The sequence below is a fragment of the Danio rerio genome, chromosome 4 (genome assembly GCF_052040795.2).
Source record: "Danio rerio strain M-AB ecotype USA chromosome 4, GRCz13ab, whole genome shotgun sequence".
NCBI lineage: Eukaryota > Metazoa > Chordata > Actinopteri > Cypriniformes > Danionidae > Danio > Danio rerio.
In genome coordinates, this window is record NC_141024.2 from 59,342,030 (window position 1) to 59,361,984 (window position 19,955).

Genomic DNA, 19,955 nt, shown 5'->3' on the forward strand with positions numbered 1-19,955 from the left:
TGTTCACTTACTCACAAAAAACCAATTCTATGAATTAAAATTTCTAAGTCACTTTCTGTGTGAAAATAGTTTATGCGAGAAGGCGTGAACTATCATTACTATGCAGTGAGTAACACCAGAGAAGACAAAGACCTGCATAATGAGCCATCAGACAGGTATGTGACTAAGAGTTTCAAGAAAGAATCTGAGAAAAAATAAGTTTATTTATATATTTTTATTTTTATATTGTGTTTATTTTTATATTATTTTTATATTGTGCTTCTTCACCCGTGTAGCATGCCATCGTTCAAACAAAATAAGTAACTATAATAAAGCTTGTCGTTTGATGCCATGTCTCGGGGAGCGTTTACATTATCACCTGGCTCACCTCAGTTAATTTCCATATGAAATGTGCCTACACTGCGGGTGGGATCACGTTCGCTGTAATGAGGCGACAGGAGAATCAGTACCTGCCATTACTTTTATACGAATTACTTGAAAGATTATTTGTTTTCGACTTATATTGGTTAATGCAAAAGTAGACATATCAAGCTTTCTTTAGAAACATCTCACATGTTTCTTTGTCGAGTATTTGCTGAGTTTCAGTTCATTTTAATGACGTGTTTTTCCTGACACAGTCTACTGTTGCGCGCTCCTCATGCAGGCTGTTTGTAATGTCAAAGCTTCGTGGGCGTGGTCGCAATACCTCTAATGAGCTCAGACTGAGAAGCTAGACATAGCGTTGCTTTCATACTGATTACTTTATCAAACAATATTTGTTTTCAACATGCATAGCTGCGTTTAAAAGTAGACACTTCAAGCTTTATAAAGATATGTGTCTCGTGTCTGGGTGTATTGTTTTCGCGGAGTTTCAGCGCATTTTGCTGACACGTTTCTAAAAACAGTTCACGGAGAGAGAAAAGACAGAATGCCTACACTGTTTATTATCCTTGATTTGCAAAAGCACACACATTTGTTTTTGTTGTGAGTGTACACATTTAAAAGTAGACACCTAACAGATTCGATTGATGTATTGATCTTATCTTTACGATCAAAACTGAAAGTGTAATTTAGGTTCATTTCAGCTCAATGAGGTAAAAACTTGTCAGAATGCGTATACGCTGTCTTCGACCCCAGGGGGTTAAAAACACAATTTAAACATATATATTTATTTGTCCATTTAAATTGTGATTTATGTATGTACATTTTTATGCTGGGTGAAGCAGTGGCGCAGTAGGTAGTGCTGTCGCCTCACAGCAAGAAGGTCACTGGTTCAAGCCTTGGTTCAGTTGGTGTTTCTGTGTGGAGTTTGCATGTTCTCCCTTCATTCACGTGGGTTTCCTCAGGGTGCTCCAGTTTCCACCACAGTCCAAAGACATGTGGTACAGGTGAATTGGATAGGCTAGATTGTCTTTAGTGTGTGTGTGTGTGTGTGTTTTTTCCAGACATGGGTTGCGGCTGAAAGGGCATCCGCTGCGTAAAAACTTGCTTGATAAGCTGGAAGAGTAGCAACATTAAACAGGAATTGCATTGGCCAGGAATGGGACCCGGGTCTCCCGCATGGCAGGCGAGAATTCTACCACTGAACCACCAATGCTGACCGATGTTGTTTTTTGCCTTTGTGTTGTGTGAGTGCTAAAAGGCCGTCAACCAGAGGTTGAAAATGAGCCACACAAACGCACACTTGTATTAGCCAGGAATCGACTTTAGGTCTACCGCGTGGCAGGCGAGAATTCTACCACTGAACCACCAATGCTGATATGCTTATACTGCAGCCCTAGTGGGGTGTGATTTCTGCAATGCTGATACCCAGAGCTGGAAGAATAGCAACACAAAACAGGAATTGCAATGGCCGGGAATCAGACGGGGGTCTCCAGCGTGGCAGGGGAGAATTCTACCACTGAACCACCAATACTGATATGCTTATTCTGCTGTCCTAGTGGGGTGTGATTGCTGCAAGGCTGATACCCAGAGCTGGAAGAGCAGCTACACGAAACTAGAATTGCATTGGCTGGGAACCAGACCCAGGTCTCCCGCGTGGGAGGCGAGAACTCTACCACTGGCCCACCAATGCTGATATGCTTATACGGAAGACCCAGTGGGGTGTGATTGCTGCAAAGCTGTTACCCAGAGCTGGAAGAGTAGCAACACAAAACAGGATTTGGAATGGACGAGAATCGGACTACGGTCTTCCGCGTGGCAGGCAAGAAATCTACCAATGAACAACCAATGCTGATATGTTTAAGCTGCAGCCCTTGTAACTGCCCATGATTTAATGCACTCGCTTTGCTTGCCCTACTTGGAGTCACCACAGGAGGGCACTCTAGACTAATAGGATTTAAGTGAGACAAAGCAGAGTAAGAGCAATTCACGTTTGTTCACGAGCTAACAGGTACAGCTCGGAAGAATGCCTTGAGCTTTTAGTGTCCCTTCGGCAAGCAGAGCGAGGTATGTTTTGTTTATTGTTTGATTTATTTGGTAAATGTTAGATGTTTTGTAAATGTTTGTTGTTTATTTTTCTATGTTGTTTGTTTGTTTTCTCTAGTTTTACGGTGCTTTGGTGCTTTTGGTGCCTTTGGTCTTTTGATGCTTCTCTGTATACAACAAAGAACTGAGACGATGATTTATGTGATGAACTTTATTGCATCCAAGTAAACCTTTTTAAATGCACCCGTCAAAAACTCTCTGCCTATTCTTTGAAAGCTGAAGGGCTGCTACAGTAAAACTCGCTGCTACACATGGCGTTTGCATCCCGTTGGTGATTCATCACATGAGTGTCATGTTACAAGCCTTCATCTCGTCTGTGGCACTGCATGGTATCTACAACAGACTGAATCTACACTAGGACGGCGACTTTACACGGTTAACTGGGAAAACTCTTCATGAAAGACTGAAAGGTGACTGCAAACAAACGTTGTGGACTCAGAGGTACAAGAAAAGGAAAAATATTTATCTATTTATTACTTTTGGGATAATTGCAACTTTTAAAGAAAAAAAAGGGATTTATATTTGTATGCTTTGTTGAATTTGTATGCAGTAATTGAAGTTTGAGAATAAGGAGTGACTAATGATTTAAGTGCTCATGCTTCAAGGTGTTTGTGTAATGTTGGGCTTATATTCATGATGCATGTATTAGACAAATGTTTGCAATTTTAAAGTGCTTAAAGTCTTAAGAGTTTATACTGTTGTTGCACATGTGATTTTGACTTATTACCTTTGCTATAATATTTTAGGTGTTTAAATTTGTCTGATGTAAGCAGGTTGCTGATTTAAGTTGTAGACAGACAAAATGGACGACACAGCGGAGCAAATGGCGGCACAAGCAAGTCAAAGGTCAGTTCTTGATAAAGATCTGAATAGTACAACAGAAATGCAACAGGTTAGATCAAGATCAAGCTCTCGAAAAAGAAATCCCACAGAAAAGGGTTTAGAAATGCAAAAACAAGAGACAAAAAAGCACGAGAAAGCCTTTAATAAAGCTTATACTTCCTGGAAGCAGACAGCTAAAGAAATTAGATTTAAATTAAAAGCCTTATGCACATGTGAAGAGCTTGAGCAAATTTTGAAAGACATTCAAACTAGTCAGGATGTTGTCACTCAACATTATGCCCCATTACTGCGTAATCAAACTGCTACTCCAGAGATTGTAAGAAGAGTAGATGTTTGTTCCATATTGAGTACAGAAATTTGTGATTTGGTGAGCAAACGAATAGAAACTGTTGATGTCATTCAAAAAAGGGAAGTAGTTAAAGAGAGAGTTAGGCAGATATTGAACAAAGAGGAGTATGAGTCTATATTTGGTTGTACCAATACAGAGACCATTATCTCAGTATCGTCACAGACTGTAGAAAGTTTGTCAGCTGTCTCAGAAACTTCCTCTGAAGCTTCAAGTAAACGAGCTGATGCAGAGGCAGAACTTGCGGCTAAAGTAGAGCAGAAAAGGGCCATTCAAGAAATTTCCAATCAGCAAGCTCGACTAGTTAAACTGGAGAATGACTGGAAGCTGGAAGAAGCAAGAATGTTAGCGGATATTAAACAGAAAGAAATTGAAATGCGCTCCAAGTTAGAAGAAGAAAAAGCAAAATTGCAATTGTTACAAGCAGAAAAAGATGTCAACATAGCTGCAGCTCGAGTTAAAGCTTATAACAATGTAGAAAGTTGTCTTGAAGAGAGCAGTTTGGAAGACGACGAGACCGGAAATGTCATTTATCCTGAACGAAGAAAAGCTTCTAACAAACCTCAACGTAATCCTGTGATAAATCCATTACCTTCACAAACATTTCAAGAAGAAAGGAAAACTAAAGAGACTGAGAATTTAGCTCAAGCATTAGTGAACTCCTTAAGTATAAGTCGTTTACCTGTTCCAGAACCAACCACTTTTAATGGCGATCCTCTGAAGTTTATTGAATGGAAAATGTCCTTCACAGCACTCATTGATTGTAAATCCATCCCAGCAAGTGAGAAAATGTTCTATTTAAAAACCTATCTTGCAGGAGAAGCTCGTAAGGCCGTAGAAGGGTTCTTTTATAAGAACTCGGATGATACATATCAGGGTGCTTGGAGAGTCTTGGAGGAGAGGTATGGAAACCCATTCATTATTCAGCGTGCTTTTCGAGAGAGACTCATGAGATGGCCCAAGGTGGGAGTAAACGATCCATTTTCCTTGAGAGAGTTCAGTGATTTCTTGCAAGGTTGTGTTGAAGCTATTCCACAAGTCAAAGGTTTGTCCATCTTGAATGATTGTGAGGAAAATTACAAGTTGCTTAAGAAGTTGCCAGAATGGATTGTCCGTAAATGGAACAGAATTGTTGTTGAAGAGTTGGATATGACAGGAGACTATCCAAGTTTTAAGCAATTTGCTGAATTCTTGAAGAAGGAATCAAAGATAGCTTGCAACCCTTTCACTTCTCCACTGCTAGCCAGTTCAAAGGTTCCAGATGAAAAGTATCTGAAAAGAGCAAAAGCTTTCAATATTAAGGCTCAAGTAAAAGATTCAAGACCAGAATTCAAGGTAACATCACCATGTTCTGTGTGTAAGAGTGAAATGCATAGTATTGTCAAATGTCCTATCTTTGCAGAGAAGCCCATGGATGATAAAAGATCTTTCATTCGTGAAAATCGCATGTGTTTTGGATGCTTGAGAAGAGGGCATATTTTTAGGGACTGTAGGAAACGGCATATTTGTGGAACATGTGGACTGCGTCATCCAACTTGTCTGCACGAAGATAAACGCAAACATTCAGAGGTATCCCAAGCAGATATTACTTCAGAAGCATATACAAGTCAAGAGGGCCAAAGGGCAATGTCTTATGCAGTAACACAACATGTCTCTGCTACTTCTAGTATTGTTCCAGTGTTTATCTCCACAGTAGAAGAGCCACAAAATGAGATCCTTACCTATGCCTTACTCGATACACAAAGTGACACGAGCTTTATTTTGAAGGATTTTATTGATGAGCTGCAAGTGAGCAGTCAAGCGGTGAAGCTGAAACTCAGTACTATGACAACTACAGACACGATTACTTCAAGTAACAAGGTTAGTGGTCTGCGAATCCGAGGACTTCAAGGTGGGAAATGTATCCAAATACCTCAAGTGTATACGTGTGATTTCATTCCTGTGGATAAAGCTCACATTCCAACGAAGAAAACTGCATTATGCTGGTCTCATCTTAAGCACATAGCCAATGAAATGCCACCACTTCAGAGTTGTGATATAGGACTATTGATTGGATATGACTGCCCTTCAGCGTTGGCTCCCCTAGAGGTCATAATCGGTAAGGAAAATGAGCCTTTTGCACAGAAAACCGCGCTGGGCTGGAGCATTATCGGTCTTTGTAATCCCCACTTAGACAGACAAGGAAGTAAAATTTTGTTCATCGAGTGTCTGTGAAAGAAATGAGAGTTCCAACAGCTAATGATGTCTTGAAAGTTTTGGAGTGTGACTTTAATGAGAAAAGTTATGAAGACAAATATGTGTCACAGGAAGATGTCCGCTTTATTCGTTATCTCAGTGATAACATCAAGCATAAAGAAGATGGACATTTTCAGTTACCTCTTCCTTTCAAGAGCAGTAATCCACCTTCACTCCCTAACAACAAGAGGCTGGCTTTATTACGTCTGCAGCATTTAGGTAAGAAGTTAAGGTCAAATCAACAGTACCATGAGAATTACAAGATTTTTATGGAAGAAATGCTCAACAAGGGAGATGCAGAGATTGCTCCAGTATTACCTGATAAAGAAACAGCTTGGTATATACCACATCATGGAGTTTACCACCCTCACAAGCCAGACAAGTTAAGAGTAGTATTTGATTGCTCATCAAAATTCTGTGGCATATCTCTTAACGATACTCTTCTTACTGGTCCAGATTTGATTAATTCTCTGGTGGGAGTACTTTGTAGATTCAGGAAGGAAGCCGTTGCTGTGACATGTGACATTGAAAAGATGTTTCATCAATTTCATGTCCCCCCTGAAGAGAGAGATTATTTAAGATTCCTATGGGGGAAGAATGGGGATTTAAAAGAAGAGCCCATTGAATATAGAATGACTGTGCATCTTTTTGGTGCAGCTTCATCTCCTGGGTGTGCGAACTTTGGCCTGAAGTATCTCGCAGAGAAGTACAAATCTGAGTATTCTGAAGCCTCTTCATTTGTGAATAATAACTTTTATGTGGATGATGGCTTAATTTCAGTTCCATCTATACAGGAAGCTAAAGATTTGATTGCAGAAGCTAAAACCCTGTGCAAGCTTGGAGGGTTACGTCTCCATAAGTTTAACTCAAATGAGAAAGATGTCTTGCGCTGTGTGGATTCGTCAGAGTGGGCGGTTTCTTCTAAGCCACTAAATTTGACTCCTGAATCATCTGGGCATGTTCTTGGCATACAGTGGTCTACAAAGGATGACACATTCAGTTTCAACACTCAACTTAAAGATCAGCCTGCAACACGTCGAGGTATCTTGTCAATTGTATCTTCCTTATACGATCCCATTGGATTTGTTGCTCCTTTCCTTTTGAAGGGAAAGTACATTTTGCAGGAGCTCTGTCAGAGAAATATGGAATGGGACGATTCTCTCCCTGATTACTTAATTCCACGGTGGGAGGAGTGGAAAAATAGTCTCCAGGACTTGAAAGATTTTACTGTTCCAAGATGTTACTATCCTTCGTCCTTTAGTAAGATTGTGTTGACAGAGTTGCATCATTTCTCAGATGCAAGCAACCTTGGTTATGGTGCATGTTCCTACTTAAGAGTCAAGAGTGACAAAAATGAAGTGCATTGTTGCCTAGTAATGGCCAAGGCTCGAGTGGCACCTATAAAAATCAAGAGTATTCCAAGACTGGAATTGGCTGCTGCGGTGGTTTCTGCTAGACTGAGTGTTTTGCTAAAAGCTGAACTGCAAATGATGATCGATCAAGAGTTCTTTTGGTCTGATTCACAAGTTGTTCTTGCATATCTCAACAATGAAGCAAGAAGGTTTCACGTGTTTGTCGCTAATCGTGTTCAATTGATCAAGGTAATTACAAATACAAGCCAGTGGTATCATGTCAACACATCTCAAAATCCTGCTGACCATGCCTCTAGAGGTTTACTCATTTCAGAGTTGAGATCTACTAACTGGATGACTGGACCTACATTTTTATGGGACCAAGAAGTGTGTCCAGCTCCAAACACTTCAACTAAATTACTAGTAGGAGATCCTGAAGTCAAACTTGTACAGGTACGGCTGACTAAAATTAGTGATACTGCTAACTTCCTTGATCGATTTGGCCACTTCTCTTCCCTGAGAACTCTAATCAATGTTGTTGCTCGAATAAAAAGGCTAGCATTAAGGAAGAAATGTCTTAAGGATATTGTCACCGTTGAAGAACGCAAGTGTGCATTACAGGCTGTGATTAAACTTATTCAAGAACGAGCCTTCTCCCAAGAAATCCAAACAATCCAAGGAGGTAAGGCTCTTCAGAAGTCCAGTTCACTTTTCCACCTGGATCCCATCTTGAAAAATGGTCTTCGTGTTGGAGGAAGGTTGAAAGGATCATCTCTTAGCGAAGAGGTTAAACATCCATTAATTTTGCCCAAAGAGAGCCACATTACCAACCTTATTCTAAAACACTATCACAGCAAAATTTGCCATCAAGGAAGGTCCCAAACGCTTATGGAACTCAGGACACATGGATTTTGGATTATTGGTGGCAGTAAGTCGGTTGCTAAGTTAATCTACAATTGCGTTCAATGTCGGAAACTCAGGCGACCAGTGGAAGAACAACAAATGGCAGAACTTCCAAAAGAACGTACTGAAGCCTCTTCCCCGTTCTGCTACACGGGTATGGATTGTTTTGGTCCATTTATTATAAAAAAGGGACGAAAGGAGTACAAAAGGTACGGCCTTCTTTTCACTTGCCTTTCATCACGAGCAGTCCACATTGAAATGCTTGAAGACCTATCAACAGACATGTTCATTAATGCTTTGAGATGTTTCATAAGTCTGCGAGGAGCTGTTCGTCAACTTTATTGCGACTGTGGTACAAACTTTGTAGGAGCTAGAAATGAATTCAAACAGGCTCTTAAGGAATGCGATGTCAAAACACTGGAGAGATATCTTGCGGAAAATCAGTGTGAGTTTATCTTTAATGCTGCCTCAGCTAGTCACTCAGGAGGTGTCTGGGAACGCCAAATTAGGACTGTGCGTAATGTGCTGAATTCTACTCTTTCTTTGTGCCCTGGTAGACTGGATGACTCTTCTCTAAGAACATTGTTTTATGAAGCGATGGCTATTGTTAATAGTCGACCATTAACTGTGGATGGAATAAACGACCCAAAATCACTAGAACCTTTAACTCCTAATCATCTTGTTTTAATGAAATCCGAGACTGCTCTTCCTCCCCCAGGGAAGTTTCTAAAGGAAGACGTGTATGCTACAAAAAGGTGGCGCAGGGTTCAGTACTTGATTGAACAGTTTTGGAGTCGTTGGAAAAGGGAATATCTCCTGAATATATCCACAAGACAGAAGTGGCACGTACCTCGACGTAATCTTAAAGTAAATGACATTGTAATCATTAAAGATGACATGCTTCCTAGAAACAAATGGCAGTTAGGTAGGGTTGTTGAGGTTTTTCCAGGTAACGATGGCCTTGTTAGACGCGTTAAAGTTCAAACAGGAGAACAAAAACAGAAAACGGGGTTGGGGCACCATTCTTCACATTCAGTTATTGAGCGACCAATCCAAAAATTGGTTGTTATAGTTGAGAGTGATTAGTTGCAACTTTCTTGCATCAGACAAATAATGTTAAATTTGTATGTGGATTTATTTTGTGAGTTAAATTTGAAGTTAAAATCATGTATGATATTTGTTTTGTTTGTTTGATTCATATCATGATTTGGTGGGAGTGTAACTGCCCATGATTTAATGCACTCGCTTTGCTTGCCCTACTTGGAGTCACCACAGGAGGGCACTCTAGACTAATAGGATTTAAGTGAGACAAAGCAGAGTAAGAGCAATTCACGTTTGTTCACGAGCTAACAGGTACAGCTCGGAAGAATGCCTTGAGCTTTTAGTGTCCCTTCGGCAAGCAGAGCGAGGTATGTTTTGTTTATTGTTTGATTTATTTGGTAAATGTTAGATGTTTTGTAAATGTTTGTTGTTTATTTTTCTATGTTGTTTGTTTTCTCTAGTTTTACGGTGCTTTGGTGCTTTTGGTGCCTTTGGTCTTTTGATGCTTCTGTGTATACAACAAAGAACTGAGACGATGATTTATGTGATGAACTTTATTGCATCCAAGTAAACCTTTTTAAATGCACCCGTCAAAAACTCTCTGCCTATTCTTTGAAAGCTGAAGGGCTGCTACAGCCCTAGTGGGGTGTGATTGATGCAAGGCTGTTACCCAGAGCTGGAAGAGTAGCAACACAAAATAGCACTTGCATTGGCCGGGAATCAGACGCAGATCTCCCACGTGGCAGGCGAGAATTCTACCACTGAACCACCAATGCTCATAAGTTTATACTGCAGCCCTAGTGGGGTGTGATTGCTGCAAGGCTGTTACCCAGAGCTGGAAGAGTAGCTACACAAAACAGGAATTGCAATGGACGGGAATCAGACCAGGGTCTTCCGTGTGGCAGGAAAGAAATCTACCACTGAGCCACCAATGCTTATATGCTTATACTGCAGCGCTAGTGGGGTGTGATTGATGCAAGGCTGTTACCCAGAGCTGGAAGAGTAGCAGCAAAAAACAGAAATTGCATTGGCCAGGAATCAGACCGGAGTCTCCGGCGTGGCAGGTGAGAATACTACCACTGAACCACCAATGCTGATATGCTCATACTGTTGTCCTAGTGGGGTCTGAGTGCTAAAAGGCTGGAAGAGTAGCAACACAGAAGAAGAATTGCCTTGGCCGGGAATCGGACCAGGGTCTCCCGTGTGGCAGGCGAGAATTCTACCACTGAACCACCAATGCTGTCCCATGTTGATAGTTGCCTTTGTGTTGTGTGAGTGCTAAAAGGCCGCCACCCATAGCTGAAAAAGGAGCCACAAAAAAATGCACTTGTTTTAGCCTGGAATCGACTCTAGGTCTGCCGCGTGGCAGGCGAGAATTCTACCACTGAACCACCTATTCTGATATGCTTTTCCTGCAGCCCTAGTGGGGTGTGATTTCTGCAAGGCTGATACCCAGAGCTGGAAGAGTAGCAACACAAAAAAAGTAATTGCATTGGCTGGGAATTGGACACAGGTCTCGCGCGTGGCAGGAAAGACTTCTACCACTGAACCACCAATGCTGACCCATGTTCTTTCTTACCTTTGTGTTGTGTGAGTGCAAAAAGGCCGTCAACCAGAGCTGAAAAAGGAGCCACACAAAACTGCATTTGTATTAGCCAGGAATCGACTCAAGGTCTCCCGCGTGGCAGGCGAGATTTCTACCTCTGAACCAGCAATGCTGATATGCTTATACTGCAGCCCTAGTGGGTTGTGATTGGTGCAAGGCTGTTACCCAGAGCTGGAAGAGTAGCAACACAAAATAGGTATTGGATTGGATGGGAATCTGACCAGGGTCTTTCACGGGGGAGGCGAGAAATCTACCACTGAACCACCATTGCTGATATGCTTATTCTGCAGCCCTAGTGGGGTGTGATTGATGCAAGGCTGTTACCCAAAGCTGGAAGAGTAGCAACACAAAATAGCACCTGCATTGGCCGGGAATCGGACCCGGGTCTCCCGCGTGGCAGGCGAGAATTCTACCACTGAACCACCAATGCTGATATGCTTATATTGCAGCCCTAGTGGGGTGTGATTACTGCAAGGCTGTTACCACGAGCTGGAAGAGTAGCTACACAAAACAGGAATTGTAATGGACGGGAATCGGACCACGGTCTTCTGTGTGGCAGGCAAGAAATCTACCACTGAAGCAACAATGCTGATATGCTTATACTGCAGCCCTAGTGGGGTGTGATTGATGCAAGGCTGTTACCCAGAGCTGGAAGAGCAGCAACACAAAACAGGAATTGCATTGGCCGGGAATCAGACCCGGGTCTCCCACGTGGCAGGCAAGAATTCTACCACTGAACCACCAATGCTGATATGCTTATACTACTGTCCTAGTGGGCTGTGATTGCTGCAAAGCTGTTACCTAGAGCTGGAAGAGTAGCAACACAAAAAAGGAATTGCATTGGCCGGGAATCGGATCTGGGTCTCCCGCATGGCAGGCGAGAATTCTACCACTGAGCCACCAATGCTGACCAATGTTACTTTTTGCCTTTGTGTTGTGTGAGTGCTAAAAGGCTGTCAACCAGAGCTGAAAAAGGAGCCACTCAAAACTGCACTTGTATTAGCCGGGAAGCGACTCAAGGTCTACTGCGTGGCAGGCGAGAGTTCTACCACTGAACCACCAATGCTGATATGGTTTTACTGCAGCCCTAGTGGTGTGTGATTGCTGCAAGGCTGTTATAGTCATACTCGTGCGCTCAAAACAGCAACCCGCGCCCTGGTTTGTAAATGGAAAAAAACTAATTTAGAGGTCTTTAGAATTGCGTACAAAGACAGTATGTCCAGCTATAGGAAGGCTCTAAAATCTGCCAGGACTGAGCACCTGCGCAAACTGATAGAAAATAATCATAACAATCCTAGATTTTTATTTAACACCATCTCTAAATTAGCAAATAATCGGTCATCCTTGGAACAAACTACTCCACCGCAAATTAGTAGTGATGACTTCATGAATTTTTTCAGTAATAAAATAGAAGGCTTTAGACAGAAAATAGGAGATGCCAAACTTTCTGCACCGGCTTATACTCCAAATCCTGTATATATTTCATTGAATCATAATATTAACCTACACTGCTTCAAAATCATAGAACATGAAGAGTTAGTAAAAATTATAAATAGCTCTAAACCAGCTACGTGTATGCTGGACTCAATTCCAACAAAATTACTGAAAGAGCTGCTACCTGCTATAGGAGAACCTCTTCTTAACATTATCAACTCTTCTATATCTATAGGCCATGTTCCAAACTCTTACAAGCTAGCTGTTATTAAGCCTATTATTAAGAAACCGCAACTAGACACCAACAACTTAGCTAACTATAGGCCTATTTCAAATCTTCCATTTATGTCTAAAATACTAGAAAAAGTTGTTTCCACTCAATTATGCTCTTCTCTGCAGACGAACAATATTTTTGAAGTGTTTCAGTCAGGTTTCAGGGCTCACCACAGTACAGAAACCGCCTTAGTGAAAATAACCAATGATTTACTCTTAGCTGCTGACCGAGGGTGCGTCTCGCTATTAGTTTTACTCGATCTTAGTGCGGCATTTGATACCATTGACCACAATATCCTCATAAATCGCTTAAAGTCTACAGGTGTCCAGGGACAGGCTCTACAATGGTTTAAGTCATACTTAACTGACCGCTACCAGTTTGTGAATATTAATGGACAGCCTTCACAAGTCAGCCCAGTAAAGTATGGGGTGCCTCAAGGATCAGTTTTAGGCCCTTTACTGTTTACAGTTTACATGCTACCTCTGGGAGACATTATTAGAAGACATGGGATCAGCTTTCACTGCTATGCAGATGAGATGATACTCAATTATATATTTCAACTAAACCTGACGAGACGTCTGAACTTTCTAAACTAACTGAGTGTATCAAAGACATCAAAGACTGGATGGCCAACAATTTTCTTCTCTTAAACTTCGACAAAACAGAATTATTACTTATTGGGCCTAAATCTTGCACACAGCAGATCTCGCAACTCAATTTACAATTAGAGGGATACAAAGTTAGTTTTAGCTCTACTATAAAAGATCTGGGTGTCATATTAGACAGCAATCTAACTTTTGAAAACCATATATCCCATGTCACAAAAACTGCCTTCTTTCATCTGAGAAATATCGCTAAATTACGAAGTATGCTATCCATCTCAGATGCAGAAAAGCTAGTCCATGCTTTTATGACTTCGAGACTGGATTACTGTAATGCTCTATTTGCTGGCTGCCCAGCATCCTCTATTAACAAACTTCAATTAGTACAAAATGCAGCAGCCAGAGTTCTGACCAGGTCTAGAAAATATGATCATATAACCCCAATTTTATCCTCCTTACACTGGCTGCCTGTTAAGTTTCGTATTGAATTTAAAATATTACTTCTCACCTATAAAGCTCTAAATAATCTAGCTCCTGTTTATCTAACCAACCTTCTGTCTCGCTACAAACCAACTCGCTCTTTAAGATCTCAAAATTCAGGGCTTCTGGTAGTACCTAGAATAGCAAAATCAAGTAAAGGAGATCGAGCCTTCTCTTTCATGGCTCCTACACTCTGGAATAGCCTTCCTGATAACGTCCGAGGCTCAGACACACTCTCCCAGTTCAAAACTAGATTAAAGACCTATCTGTTTAGTAAAGCATACACTCAATGCATCACCTAGCGGGTTCCACACAGGCTTCTGCATCTTGTTTATATACACTATGAACAGCAGCTACGCTAATTATTTTCTTTATTCTCTATTTTCACCTAGGGATACTCATCCCGAGGTCCTCAGATTATGCGGAGTTACTGATTGGATCCAAGACCAGCGACGAGATGATGCCAAGGATTCCATATCCGGGACCAGGCCATATCCTGAGCTGCTGATGGTCGTGGGGAGTGGAGAACATGAGTCTGATTCCAGCGACGCTCCAGGGACAGACGAGTCTACGCTGAGGCCATCTTCCAGCCTAAACCACGGCGAATGAAGCTCTGCACAAGACTTTTGGCCAGCGGAGAAATTAAAATGGTCGTGCCCAACTGAGTCTGGTTCTCTCAAGGTTTTTTTTTCTTCACTCCCATCAGGTGAAGTTTTTTTTCCCTCTCCGCTGTCGCCACTGGCTCACATGGTTCAGGATTGGTAGAGCTACGCATCAATGAATTTGCTCTTCAGTGTTTGAACTCTCAGTAATGATTAAATCACACTGAACTGAGCTAAACTGAACTGAACTTAAACACTAAAACCTGAACCACACTGTTCCAGTTACTATGACCATTTATGTGAAGCTGCTTTTACACAATTTACATTGTAAAAGTGCTATACAAATAAAGCTGAATTGAATTGAATTGAAAAACAAAAAGGCAAAACACAACATCGGTCAGCATTGGTGGTTCAGTGGAAGAATTCTCGCCTGCCACGCGGGAGACCCGGGTCCGATTCCCGGCCAATGCATTTCCTGTTTTGTGTTGCTACTCTTCCAGCTCTGGGTAACAGCCTTGCAGCAATCACACCCCAATAGGGATCGAGTATAAGCATATCAGCATTGGTGGTTCAGTGGTAGAATTCTAGCCTGCCATGCGGGAGACCCAGGTGCAATTCCCGGCCAATGCAAGTGTGGTTTTGTGTTGCTACTCTTCCAGCTCTGGAAAAACAGCCTTGCATCAATCACACCCCACTAGGGCTGCAGAATAACCATATCAGCGTTGGTGGTTCAGTGGTAGATTTCTCGCCTGCCACACGGAAGACCCTGGTCCGATTCCCGTCCATTTCAATTCCTGTTTTGTGTTGTTACTCTTCCAGCTCTGGGTGACAGCCTTGCAGCAATCACAACCCACTAGGGCTGCAGAACAAGCATATCAGCATTGGTGGTTCAGTGGTAGAATCCTGCCTGCCACGTGGGAGACCTAGAGTCGATTCCCGGCTAAAACGTGCGGTTTTGAGTGGCTCCTGTTTAAGCTCTGGTTGATGGCCTTTTAGCACTCACACAACATAAAGGCAAGGTACAACATGGGTCAGCATTGGTCGTTCAGTGGTGGAAGTCTTGCCTGGCACGCGGGAGACCCAGGTTCGTTTCCCGCCCAATGCACCTTCTGATTTTGGTTGTTACTCTTCCAGCACTGGGTAACAGCCTTGCAGCAATCACACCCCACTAGGGATGCAGTAAAACCATATCAGCATTGGTGGTTCAGTGGTAGATTTCTCGCCTCCACCGTGAAAGACCCTGGTCATATTCCTGTCCATTCCAATTCCTATTTTGTGTTGCTACTCTTCCAGCTCTGGGTAACTGCCTTGCAGCAATCACAACCCACTAGGGCTGCTGTATATGCATATCAGCATTGCTGGTTCAGGGGTAGAAATCTCACCTGCCATGCGGGAGACCTTGAGTCGATTCCTGGCTAATAGTAATGCAGTTTTGTGTGGCTCCTTTTTCAGCTCTGGTTGACGGCCTTTTAGCACTCACACAACACAAAGGCAAGGAAGAACTTGGGTCAGCATTTGTGGTTCAGTGGTAGAAACCTTGCCTGCCACGCGCGAGACCCGGGTCCAATTCCCAGCCAATGCTTTTCCTGTTTTGTGTTGCTACTCTTCCAGCTCTTGGTAACAGCCTTGCAGCAATCACAACCCACTAGGGCTGCAGAACAAGCATATCAGCATTGGTGGTTCAGTGGTAGAATGCTCGCCTGCCACGTAGGAGACCTAGAGTCGATTCCCGGCTAAAACGTGCGGTTTTGAGTGACTCTGGTTGATGGCCTTTTAGCACTCACACAACATAAAGGCAAGGTTCAACATGGGTCAGCATTGGTCGTTCAGTGGTAGAAGTCTTGCCTGCCACGCGGGAGACCCAGGTTCGTTTCCCGCCCAATGCACCTTCTGATTTTGGTTGTTACTCTTCCAGCACTGGGTAACAGCCTTGCAGCAATCACACCCCACTAGGGCTGCAGTAAAACCATATCAGCATTGGTGGTTCAGTGGTAGAATTCTCGCCTGCCACGCGGGAGACCCGGGTCCGATTCCCGGCCAATGCAATTCCTGTTTTGTGTTGCTACTCTTCCAGCTCTGGGTAACAGCCTTGCATCAATCACACCCCACTAGGGCTGTAGTATAAGCATATTAGCATTGTTGGTTCAGTGGTAGATTACTTGCCTGCCATACAGAAGACCATGGTCGGATTCCCGTCCATTACAATTCCTGTTTTGTGTAGCTACTCTTCCAGCTCTGGGTAACAGCCTTGCAGTAATCACACCCCACTAGGACTGCAATATAGGCATATCAGCATTGGTGGTTCAGTGGTAGAATTCTCGCCTGCCACGCGGGAGACCCGGGTCCGATTCCCGGCCAATGCAAGTGCTGTTTTGTGTTGCTACTCTTCCAGCTTTGGGTAACAGCCTTGCATCAATCACACCCCACTAGGGCTGAAGAATAAGCATATCAGCAATGGTGGTTCAGTGGTAGATTTCTCGCCTCCACCGTGAAAGACCCTGGTCATATTCCTGTCCAGTCCAATTCCTATTTTGTGTTGCTACTCTTCCAGCTCTGGGTAACTGCCTTGCAGCAATCACAACCCACTAGGGCTGCTGTATCTGCATATCAGCATTGCTGGTTCAGGGGTAGAAATCTCACCTGCCACGCGGGAGACCTTGAGTCGATTTCTGGCTAATAGTAATGCAGTTTTGTGTGGCTCCTTTTTCAGCTCTGGTTGACGGCCTTTTAGCACTCACACAACACAAAGGCAAGGAAGAACTTGGGTCAGCATTGGTGGTTCAGTGGTAGAAACCTTGCCTGCCACGCGTGAGACCCGGGTCCAATTCCCAGCCAATGCTTTTCCTGTTTTGTGTTGCTACTCTTCCAGCTCTGGGTAACAGCCTTGCAGCAATCACACCCCACTAGGGCTGTAGCATAAGCATATCAGCATTGGTGGTTCAGTGGTAGAATACTCGCCTCCCTCGTGGGAGACCCGGGTCCGATTCCCGGTCAATGCAATTCATGTTTTGTGTTGCTACTCTTCCAGCTCTGGTTATCAGCCTTGCAGCAATCACACCCCACTAGGGCTGCAGTAAAAGCTTATCAGCATTGGTGGTTCAGTGGTAGATTTCTTGCCTGCCACACAGAAGACCCAGGTCCCATTCCCGGCCAATGCAAATGCTGTTTTGTGTTGCTACTCTTCCAGCTTTGGGTAACAGCCTTGCATCAATCACACCCCACTAGGGCTGAAGAATAAGCATATCAGCAATGGTGGTTCAGTGGTAGATTTCTCGCCTCCACCGTGAAAGACCCTGGTCATATTCCCGTCCATTCCAATTCCTATTTTGTGTTGCTACTCTTCCAGCTCTGGGTAACTGCCTTGCAGCAATCACAACCCACTAGGGCTGCTGTATATGCATATCAGCATTGCTGGTTCAGGGGTAGAAATCTCACCTGCCATGCGGGAGACCTTGAGTCGATTCCTGGCTAATAGTAATGCAGTTTTGTGTGGCTCCTTTTTCAGCTCTGGTTGACGGCCTTTTAGCACTCACACAACACAAAGGCAAGGAAGAACTTGGGTCAGCATTGGTGGTTCAGTGGTAGAAACCTTGCCTGCCACGCGCGAGACCCGGGTCCAATTCCCAGCCAATGCTTTTCCTGTTTTGTGTTGCTACTCTTCCAGCTCTGGGTAACAGCCTTGCAGCAATCACAACCCACTAGGGCTGCAGAACAGGCATATCAGCATTGGTGGTTCAGTGGTAGAATGCTCGCCTGCCACGTAGGAGACCTAGAGTCGATTCCCGGCTAAAATGTGCGGTTTTAAGTGGCTCTGGTTGATGGCCTTTTAGCACTCACACAACATAAAGGCAAGGTTCAACATGGGTCAGCATTGGTCGTTCAGTGGTAGAAGTCTTGCCTGCCACGCGGGAGACCCAGGTTCGTTTCCCGCCCAATGCACCTTCTGATTTTGGTTGTTACTCTTCCAGCACTGGGTAACAGCCTTGCAGCAATCACACCCCACTAGGGCTGCAGTAAAACCATATCAGCATTGGTGGTTCAGTGGTAGAATTCTCGCCTGCCACGCGGGAGACCCGGGTCCGATTCCCGGCCAATGCAATTCCTGTTTTGTGTAGCTACTCTTCCAGCTCTGGGTAACAGCCTTGCACTAATCACACCCCACTAGGACTGCAATATAGGCATATCAGCATTGGTGGTTCAGTGGTAGAATTCTCGCCTGCCACGCGGGAGACCCGGGTCCGATTCCCGGCCAATGCAAGTGCTGTTTTGTGTTGCTACTCTTCCAGCTCTGGGTAACAGCCTTGCAGCAATCACACCCCACTAGGGCTGTAGCATAAGCATATCAGCATTGGTGGTTCAGTAGTAGAATACTCGCCTCCCTCGCGGGAGACCCGGGTCCAATTCCCGGTCAATGCAATTCATGTTTTGTGTTGCTACTCTTCCAGCTCTGGTTATCAGCCTTGCAGCAATCACACCCCACTAGGGCTGCAGTAAAAGCTTATCAGCAGTGGTGGTACAGTTGTAGAATTCTCGCCTGCCACGCGGGAGACCCTGGTCCGATTCGTGGCCAATGCAATTCCTGTTTTGTATTACTACTCTTCCAGCTCTGGGTTACAGCCTTGCATCAATCACACCCCACTAGGGCTGCAGGAAAAGCATATCAGAATTGGTGGTTCAGTGGTAGAGTTCTCGCCTACCACGCGGCAGACCTAGAGTCGATGACCGGCTAAAACAAGTGCATTTTTTGTGGCTCCTTTTTCAGCTCTGGGTGGCAGCCTTTTAGCACACAACACAAAGACAACTATCAACATGGGACAGCATTGGTGGTTCAGTGGTAGAATTCTCGCCTGCCACGCAGGAGACCCTTGTCCGATTCCCGGCCAAGGAAATTCCAAGGAAATTTCCAAGGAAATTCCTCTTCAGCTCTGGGTACCAGCCTTGCAGCAATCACACCCCAATAGGGATCCAGCATAAGCATATCAGCATTGGTGGTTCAGTGGTAGAATTCTAGCCTGCCATGCGGGAGACCCAGGTCCAATTCCCGCCCAATGCAAGTGTGGTTTTGTGTTGCTACTCTTCCAGCTCTGGAAAAACAGCCTTGCATCAATCACACCCCACTAGGGCTGCAGAATAACCATATCAGCGTTGGTGGTTCAGTGGTAGTTTTCTCGCCTGCCACGCGGAAGACCCTGGTCCGATTCCCGTCCATTCCAATTTCTGTTTTGTGTTGCTACTCTTCCAGCTCTGGGTAACAGCTTTGCAGCAATCACACCCTACTAGGGCTGCAGTGTAAGCATATCAGCATTGGTGGTACACTTGTGAAATGCTCGCCTGTTACGTGGGAGACCTGGGTTCCATTCCCAGCTAATTCAATTCCTATATTGTTTTGCTAACCTTCCAGCTCTGGTTGATGGCCTTTTAGCACTCAGACAACACAATGGCAAGGAACGAGATTGGTCAGCATCGGTGGTTCAGTGGTAGAATTCTTGCCTGCCACGCAGGAGACCTGGGTCAGATTCCCGGCCAATGCAATCCCTGTTTTGTGTTGCTACTCTTTCAGCTCTGGGTAACAGCCTTGCAACAATCACACCCCATTAGCGCTGCAGTAGATGCATATCAGCATTGAGGGTTCAGTGGTAGAATTTTCGCCTGCCACGCTGGAGACCTTGAGTCGATTTCCGGGTAATACATGTGTGGTTTTGTGTGGCTCCTGTTTCAGCTCTGGTTGACGGCCTTTTAGCAGTCACACAACACAAAGGCAGGTAAGAACA

At 43.9% G+C, this 19,955-nt stretch overlaps 1 protein-coding gene, 2 long non-coding RNA genes and 6 other non-coding genes across 9 annotated transcripts in view; 7 read left to right on the forward strand and 2 right to left on the reverse strand.

Annotated features, from left to right (window-relative positions):
* LOC110439541 (NACHT, LRR and PYD domains-containing protein 3-like) overlaps window positions 1–19,955 on the reverse strand; it is a 601,035-nt gene that overhangs the window by 331,161 nt on the left and 249,919 nt on the right. The window lies entirely within an intron of this gene.
* Window positions 711–12,168, forward strand: LOC148682233 (uncharacterized). Its single transcript, XR_015943010.1, has 2 exons — window positions 711–2,236; window positions 9,823–12,168. It is a non-coding gene; the product is annotated as an uncharacterized LOC148682233 (long non-coding RNA).
* Window positions 9,469–9,772, forward strand: LOC147844998 (uncharacterized). The gene is made up of 2 exons (XR_015483798.1): window positions 9,469–9,554; window positions 9,648–9,772. It is a non-coding gene; the product is annotated as an uncharacterized LOC147844998 (long non-coding RNA).
* trnag-gcc (transfer RNA glycine (anticodon GCC)) lies at window positions 11,152–11,222 on the reverse strand. The gene has a single exon. It is a non-coding gene; the product is annotated as a tRNA-Gly (tRNA).
* trnag-gcc (transfer RNA glycine (anticodon GCC)) lies at window positions 16,159–16,229 on the forward strand. The gene has a single exon. It is a non-coding gene; the product is annotated as a tRNA-Gly (tRNA).
* trnag-gcc (transfer RNA glycine (anticodon GCC)) lies at window positions 16,477–16,547 on the forward strand. Its single transcript has one exon. It is a non-coding gene; the product is annotated as a tRNA-Gly (tRNA).
* Window positions 17,113–17,183, forward strand: trnag-ccc (transfer RNA glycine (anticodon CCC)). Its single transcript has one exon. It is a non-coding gene; the product is annotated as a tRNA-Gly (tRNA).
* trnag-gcc (transfer RNA glycine (anticodon GCC)) lies at window positions 18,212–18,282 on the forward strand. The gene has a single exon. It is a non-coding gene; the product is annotated as a tRNA-Gly (tRNA).
* Window positions 18,371–18,441, forward strand: trnag-gcc (transfer RNA glycine (anticodon GCC)). The gene has a single exon. It is a non-coding gene; the product is annotated as a tRNA-Gly (tRNA).